This window comes from Platichthys flesus, chromosome 17 (assembly GCF_949316205.1).
Source record: "Platichthys flesus chromosome 17, fPlaFle2.1, whole genome shotgun sequence".
NCBI lineage: Eukaryota > Metazoa > Chordata > Actinopteri > Pleuronectiformes > Pleuronectidae > Platichthys > Platichthys flesus.
The window spans coordinates 19,261,238-19,269,923 of record NC_084961.1 but is presented as its reverse complement, the minus strand read 5'-3'; positions in this window follow the sequence as shown (position 1 = coordinate 19,269,923).

The following is an 8,686-nucleotide window of genomic DNA, read 5'->3' as shown; positions in this document are numbered from 1 at the left end:
GTCTTCATATTCTATGTTCTGTAATCATATCTAAAGGAATAGATTGATGCTAGTATTGTATCCCTGTCCGTATGCATGTGAGTGTATTGAGATTTCATCCATCCATCACATCAGAGGTAAACAACAGATCTTACAGAGGGTCAGTAGCAGTGGAGAATTCTCATCTCTAACCGTCCTAAAAACACTCCATGTTGTTTATGGTGCTGGTGAAATAACAGAGACAGATCCCTGCTGCCCTGCTGCTCAGCCCCTGCCTAAATTATAGCACAAAGCATACACAAGGTGTCAGTGTGGGTAATATAATACACCAAGCCCACAGGCCTGATTTACTTTGTGAATAATGACGTAGTTACATATGAAAACACTGACTTCATACTCAATAATTCTGACTGTAGTGATGGATGGAGATGTTCAGGGCAGCTGAACAGCCATGATGAAGCAGTGTGAGATTTAATAGCTGCCCCCAGATGAAATGATGGCACGTAAAGAAGCCATCTGGGATCCAAAGAGTGTTTTCCTAAATGGATTGTGTAACTGGGGAGGTGAAATTATCACCCAATTCTAGATTGATCATCAGGGAAGTAATTTCCCTTCTCAGATGTTCAGGGTCTCATGTAGGAGATGGGAAGGCATCATGCACAGTACCTTCCTGATATGCTAATATATTGGCAGCTGACCCAATATATGTAAATGTCTCCTAGTCTAATATTCTGCAGTGAAAAAACTGTTGGAACAAATAGCAGCATCTCTCTGTTTCAACACTGTGTTGTCTCTGCTCGTCAGCAAGCAATTGTCCCTTTGCCAATTCAGAGTGTGTTTGTATTTCATGCACTGTCTCTATTTACCGTACCTTTGCTGCAGGGGGATCAGGTGCACATTTGCACTCACGTATTAGCTACATGAGCCTGCAGTGTAATCGGGGCGTATGTGAGAATAATGATTGGAGCTGTGTGGTGGAGCTGACTGTCATATCCTGCAGCAGCTCACAGAGAGAGAGAAAAGAGCGGGCTCCTCCTCCCGGAGCAGACCAAGGGAAGATGGACCTGTTGGAGCCCAACATTTAACATTTTATACCTCGAGAGAAACCCCAGAGGACATTCATATTCTACATTTCTTTTTTTCTTTTTTTAAGGGGCCACACAGACTCAGGGCAGTTTTTTTTTATCACGCTAGAGAAAGGCTTTTGAATAGGAGCCTGTATTGTGGGCCTTGGATGGAATTAATTTGATTCCTTTTGTTTACTTTGATGGAAACAAAAGTCAAGGACGTTAAATAATGGAAAGCACTAATCAAGGGGAAATCGCTATAAAATATTTAAAAAAACATCAAATGAAATGTGCAGCATAGAAAGCTGATGATTTTTTCATTTGTGTCTCATCTGTCTTGTCAGAAGCATTACTACTGCATTAAAGAGACCAAATACTGCAGTGCAGTATGTCAAAACAATTCAGTGTTTCCACACCAATCAACACCAGTGATAAATGATGCAAACATGGGGACTACAGGAGGTCTTTCATATATTTTTGTGAGAACAGTGGTTCTTGTGCTCCTTACTAAACAATTTAGTATACACTATTCTCTATTTATTACTTGTCTATCTAATGCAAACTCATGTCCTGTAGGAATCACAACTGATTTATTGTTTACATTGATGCGATTGGTCAGTAGCGAAGCTGTGGGCAGTTTAAATCGGATCCAAAGCAATATGTGGTACCATGGAAATCCAGCTGACCAGCTTCATGTTACCAAAAAGCCACCTGAGTAAAACCCAATGATTGCTGGATTACACATTAATCTCAGTTTGTGACCCAGCTCCGATGCAGAATTCTGTCTTCATGCCAAAGTAGAGAAATAAACACCAATTTGCATCGTAATCATCCAGGCTCCAATCTCTGGTACCTCTAGTTCTTTTTACTGAGGGTACCAGGCAGGGTTGTACACATGTAGTCAATCTAAAACAAGCAAACAGATCCAGGCAGGGCATAGGCACAGAGCAGTTGAACATAACCAGGATATAATTAGGTTCAATTAACTCTGTGTTTTCCACCTACGAGTATGTTCATGTGGAAGGGGCAGAGTCGTTATTACAGATGACAACATCAGAATCATCAATAAAACACTTGATGTGATATGAGAAGAAATGCTGATACCTGCGTAAAACATCTTGATGTATCTTGTAGCAACCCCCAATAGTGACATCCAACAAAGTCTGTGTAAATGTCAATGATACCTAATGTTAAGGGACTCACAATTCAAATGATGATCGCAAAGCTGGAGTAGAAAAAATAACCATTTTAAATAATTTTCTGTAATTAAGTAGACATTTTATTAAATATTTTGTCTGATGATAAACCAACTATTAGGAACATGCGATGTAGAGGAGCTGGAACAACAAGCACTCATAACAAAATTACACAGGAAACCTAGATGTGCATAGATTAAGATTAAGATTAAGATGCATTTATTATTCCCAAACACATGAACAGACATGCAAAGGCACACTCATGCAGGTAGGGAAATGTAACCTCTGCTTTTGACCCATCTGGTGCAGGACACACAGAGCAGTGAGCGACCATGTACGGCGCTCGGGGAACAGATGTTGGGGAAGTAAGTTGCCTTGCTCAGGGGCACTAGACAGGGTAGGGAGAGTAGACTGTTAGGTGACCATTTTCCATTCATCTGCTTTACTGTGACTTTCAGCCCCTATAGAGGCTATTTATATATATACATATATGTAATCGAACATAATATAGAAGTTCCACATAATTCTTTTTCTGTATGTGTGGATGCATTTGTTAGCGAAGGTTGGTCCTTGGTTGCACATACCATTAGCACGATGCTCTGTGATGTTCCAGTGACATTGACATTAAAGACATTCCCATCATTTTTATTTCCATCTCAAAGGGTGTTTCTGTTTCATCTTCCCTCCGCAACAGTACAAATCCATAAGCTGTGCTGCCATTACAGATACAACCTTTTTCAATCAACTGGAGATTCAGTTCACGTCAAAATATCCACAGAAAAGCATATATCAAAAAAAACACACACACACTAAAAGTCTTCCCTGAAAAACTATGGGCCTATTCTAGATTTCATTTAAATAATTGAACACGTCCATTCTTAGGGGTGATTTAGAGTCTTTTCTTCATCTTTACCTTCATTTCTAGGCTCATGTGCCTCAGTGTGGGCAGACCAATTACTGAAAAGGAAAAATGTTCAGCCCGAGGTTGGAATTAGAGTTTTCTCTACAAACATTTCTCTCAAGACAAGAGCAAAACAGCGACGTCTTTATTTATCAGCTGGAGAGACACATATTAACAAAGAGTAGAACAGATGGGAGGTGAGTCGTGATGTGGTCTGTATGTTTGTGTGTGTGTGTGAATGTGTGGAGAGTCTTTTTTCTTATTTGTTCATATGTGATAAACAGAGCTCAGAATTACCCCATCTGTATCCACGTGGTGTTGGTCCCCACAGCAATGTGGGCAGAATTCAGCCAAGTACATGGAGCCTCAACAGCCCATATCTACATATCAGATAAGTCGTCATTATTCAATTAAAAGATACCGTATGTTCTGGTTTTTGAATCTTATAGTTTTGTAAAGGTCACCTAAGTGCACTTTATGTATCAAGAAAATGTACATATTTCATGAGTCAGTCGCCTTCAAATTATAAGGATGAGGGAAGGGATCTTTGCATGTATTTGTTAATTATATGTGTTATGATGTACATTTGGGTTTTTGTAACGGCAAATAGGATAAATATGGGGGAAGTGACGTCCCGAGGGGTTTTTCTTTGCTTTTGGTGCGGGTTGGCGGAGCGACCAGAGGTTCGAGGGATCGGCGACCACTTAAAACCTTCATGGGATTTCCGGAAGAAGCTGGATTATTGCCTGAGAGACTTTTAAGGGATTACAGCAAGTATTGAACATTTTCTGGGCTCCTGGAAGGGGTGAGGACATCATGGACACGGTTGGGACGGTTTGCGACAACTCACCACGCCACACCTGCTTATCTTTTGTTTGGGGGACGTCGCTTCGGGATTATGTGATGAACTTGGGGTGGGGAAGTATTGTTTGTTTGCGGGTTATGTTATGATCCGGGGGGGGATATATTGATGTTTGGGTTTTGTGTAAATAGCGTGTTTATGTTTTCATGTCCGACTTTGTTTGCGGGGACGTGTCGAGGTGATATGTGCGGTGTTGTTGTTTGGTAAATACAGATAATCGTATGCAACTTGTCTTGATTTATTTCGTTTATATATATATTGCTTATGTGTGGTGGGACCTATGACAGGAATATTGGTCTAACCGGGGAGTATTCGTTTGTTATAAATTGGGCAGGCTGCGCGCGCCGTACGCAGCGGGACTAATCCACCCGTGCCTTGAAAATAATGCGTAGTGATTTTCCCCTCGGGTTTTAAACAGGGCGAATTGTTACAGTTTGTTATATGCATATAGGTTAAAGTTTTAGTGTAAATGTCAGTGGGTGTTGAGCAGGTGGACCCAAATGCAGTATTGAGTTTTTTCAAAACGAGTTCAGGCACTTGGTGAGAGGTTTCAGGGAATGGAAAGTTAACAAAAGGAGCTGAAGATATTCTTTAAGCCTTTTAATGTGGAACCAGCTGATGTGCCTGACAACCAACAGCACCAAATCGTTGAACTGCAAAGCGATTTCAAGCTCAATGCTCGGAACAACATCCTCCCTCTGCTGAAGGTCTATAAGCCGATGTTTGTCCTGAGGATTTTCCAATTGTGAGATGACATTTTCATTTCTGTTTAGGATAACTTACTGGTGTGAGCAGCACGGTGCATCAAGACTGACCAGAACATGTAAAACAAGCTACACCATCACCACCACTGCCATCTGACATCAGATGCCTCGCCAAAGAGAAGCAGTTAGCCATCGCATTCGAGAGGTAAGTGAAATATGTGTATTCAGTACTTTAAGGTGACCCTCAAAGGATGACATAAACAAAATGGAAGTGACATTGAAAAAGATTCCCAATCCCTGATTTAAAGTTTATACACACAAGGGCATTTCAAGAACACATGCTGTCTTCAAATTAGGTTGTATTTACAATGTTCACAAGAGGAGTTAATATTCACAACCTCTGAATATTCTGAAAGCTCAGATTTCACGAGTTGGGATAGATTTGCTAATTGTTTCAGAAACAAAGACTAAGAAGATGCATTTTTTGATAAATCCATTTGGATAAGTTAACATATTATGATATAGCTTTTCTTTGTCATCTTATAATAGGTCTAAAGAAACTGTTAACACTCCCCATAACATCATCTTTTCCCTCCGTCATTATGCATTCGCATTTTACCCGACTGCTATCTCGCTAAATGGCTACTGTGGCCTCTCGACGTGACAGTGATATAAATATTTGTACCATGTTGGTGTTCTCATGCCTTGAACGCTTTGCACATCGTGTACATGACTTAACACATCGTAATGAGCTCACAAGTTCCATCTGAAGGCAGCACTAAAGCAAAATGGTGAAAGACAGTGTCAAAGGCTAGTTTCAACACTACAGCTGGGATTGCATAATAGACAATTTGGCAGCATGCAAGTGGAAATGGACTGGTATATATAGAAGGGAGCTAATGAGGGACAGAACTATAAATGACGGCCGGGGGAATCCGATGCCTGGAAAGGCGGGTAGGGCTGGGGTGAGTGTGGGGCAGGTGGCAGTGGCCAGGTCGCTGAGTGAACATTCAAAGCAGACAGAGAATTAATGAGTTAAGTGAGTGACTGATGCCATGCATGTAGCAGCACAAGTAACTCTCTGTGTTCCTTTTTGGTCCAAGGTATGTGGTGCAGCGGATGGCTAACACAGTAAAACTTATACTAAGCAACAGTCAGAGCAAGGTCGCTCACTGAACCCTGCTTGTTTTTATACATTTTTCAGACTTTCAGAAACATTGGCATTTTTCCCACTACTCCCTGCACTCCCCGGTCTCTCAAAACTATAGAATAACAACCTGAGCTCAGGACTGAGGAGTGAGATGTCTTTGAAACCACCTACTCAGTCCTACACAAGAAGAAACTGCATGTTAGTTATGTTTCCTTTAAAGAGTGGAAAGAGAAACTTGAATATTACTATTATGAGGAGAAAAACAGAGCAAACAAAGTGACTTCAAGTGGAAATAAGCAGGATATTTACTGAGGGAGAACCTCATCCTACAGTTCTTCATCCAGATTTTAAAGTATTGGGGCAACTTGAACATTTCCATTCTTTTAATGCCTCCGTGAGCTGTGTTTCTCTAAACTGTTAGTGGGACAAGTGTGATCTGATTTCAGTGCTGGATTGCTTTTGTGGAAACATAAAAGGAGCGAGTGTGTGTTTATTCTTCTAACTTATCTCTGCAGACTGCACACACACAAGGACACACACAAGTTTGTTTCCTCAAAATTCATTCCCAGATTGGTGACCACCATGACTGCACATCATCATTAATACAGTAATACAGTCAATAAGAAAAACATTGTAAACCCCTTGGCGCCTTCTGCTACATGCCATCGTGCATTAACTGAAAATGTCATGTTTTCCTTTGCAAAGTATAGCGAGTTAATACAACAGCCAGTCTGTTTTTCTGTTTATTCATTCACTTTTTCTTTTTTTAATTGACCTAATGAGGTTTCGCACCTCCCTGTTCAGCCATAGCCCAGGGGGGCTACGGCTGTACATTTGAGGAAATGACTGTTAAAGGAGTGAGAGAAAAAGTAAGCGTCGACAGTCATGAAGTGTGAAAAGTGAATAAAAACAGATTGCGTTTCACAAGCGTGCTGCGCGCAGGCTCCTCCAGGTCAACCCACATGCTGTACAGCATGCAAGAACAGGAGCTGTGACCTCATACGCGGGAGGGAGCTGTCGGTAGTGTTAAAAACAACTACAGTAGCAGCAGAGGTAAAAACAGGAGCATCGTGGGAGTTGCTGTGGCCTCGGTGTCTTGGACTCAACACAGATGTTTCCACAGGGCAAACCTCACCCGCTGTCTAATGTGGACGCCAACTGTAAAAGAACAGCTTGAAACGCGTACCATACTTTGTGTAGGGAATACCAAGCACTCTCGCTGTGCTGAATCACACTGGAGTCTGGTGTGATTCTTCCAGCGTGACAAATTCTGAAATTACATGATGCCAACACCAATCAGACCCCCCACTGTGACAAATGTGTGAGAAAAGCCTGTATAGCTCGATGTTAAGATTCTACATTTTCAGGATCATGCCATTCAAATAACTGTTGATCCATTCATTTTATTACAAGCTCAACAATATTAAAGCTGTAGCAACCAGCGATTAAAGGAGTATGCATATATTGTGAATGCTGTTACTTGTGGTGAAAATCCCACAACATTGCATTTCTCATTAACCCAGCGGAGGTGAAACTCTCACCTTCCCATTACTTTTCCTTATTTACCAGAGGGAATAAGTGCAACATCACTCCCCTTGGCCCCGCAGGGTTGTTTAAATCAAGTGGCAACCCACCATGATGCCACCCTTTGGTTTTCTGTTTTGAAGCCGACATTTTGGCATTTTGGTCAACACCTTTTTTTTTTTCACTTTTTAACAGTGCAATATACATTTCTGTCTGTGAAACTCAATGGCTAAATGTGCAATACATTTTCTCTCTGTTCACACGGTACATATTCTGTACCGTACAATTGTACATATTAGTTTGAATCCATTTATATAGTTTTATTCTTTACATTTAGAAGCATGGCATGCTACTTGTTGCATAATAAAGGATCATCTTATCTTAACACCAGATGTAACCATATTTGGGGAGTGCGGGGTGGAGCCTGACTGGGAGCTCGAGGACACTGCACACCCACTTGCCACCTGCACCCATGGCTGACACGATATCTGTGCCCAAATGCATACTGGGATTTATCATCCTGTTGATACTAAATGGGACAATAATGTACTCAATCAACATCATGCCAGATTGAAGAACACGTAAAACTATGAACACCGTTCACTACTTACCAAAATGTTTGCTAACGTTGTAAATAAAATGAAAAGTAGAGTAAATATCTCGCAGACTTCTGGAAACTGTTTTGTGTTGCATCCAGTTTCCCACTTGACTTTTATACATTCAAAGTCCAAGTTAGGGTTGACACAAAGATTAACACGTCCCAGTGATCGTTACTGCCCAGGCTTCATATGAACTAGTACATTTAAGTGCAATTATGAAATGATACAGAGCAAATTGTGTTTCCTGTGATGAGGCAAAAGAAAATTAAAACAGAGGAGTGAAATTTCTCCTGAGAGATCTTGTTGGCTGTGGAGGGACTTGCCTGTGCTTCATTTAGGAGGAAATTAGAGGTGAACTATGGACTAAAGACTGGGAACAAGAAATAGAGCATTTACCTAATTGTAAACCTCTGAATACTACAGAAAGTGAAGCTCTTGCATTTTCATGGCTCTGAAGGTCGTGCTTTCTACCTTCTCAAAGTCACAGCGCCTGCAGACTGGATACCTTTTGTTCTCTTTAAGTGAATCAATGATGGAGTGGAGAGAATTTGAGAGCACATCAATTTTCATTTAATTTCAATCGGATGCAGTGTCTCTGTAAAAGGCGACAGGGAAACACTGTTTTTAATTGAATTTCAGTCGATGAGAAATTAGACATTGTATTAAATGCTTGGCTTCCTCCCATGTGAGAGACATTTCCATTA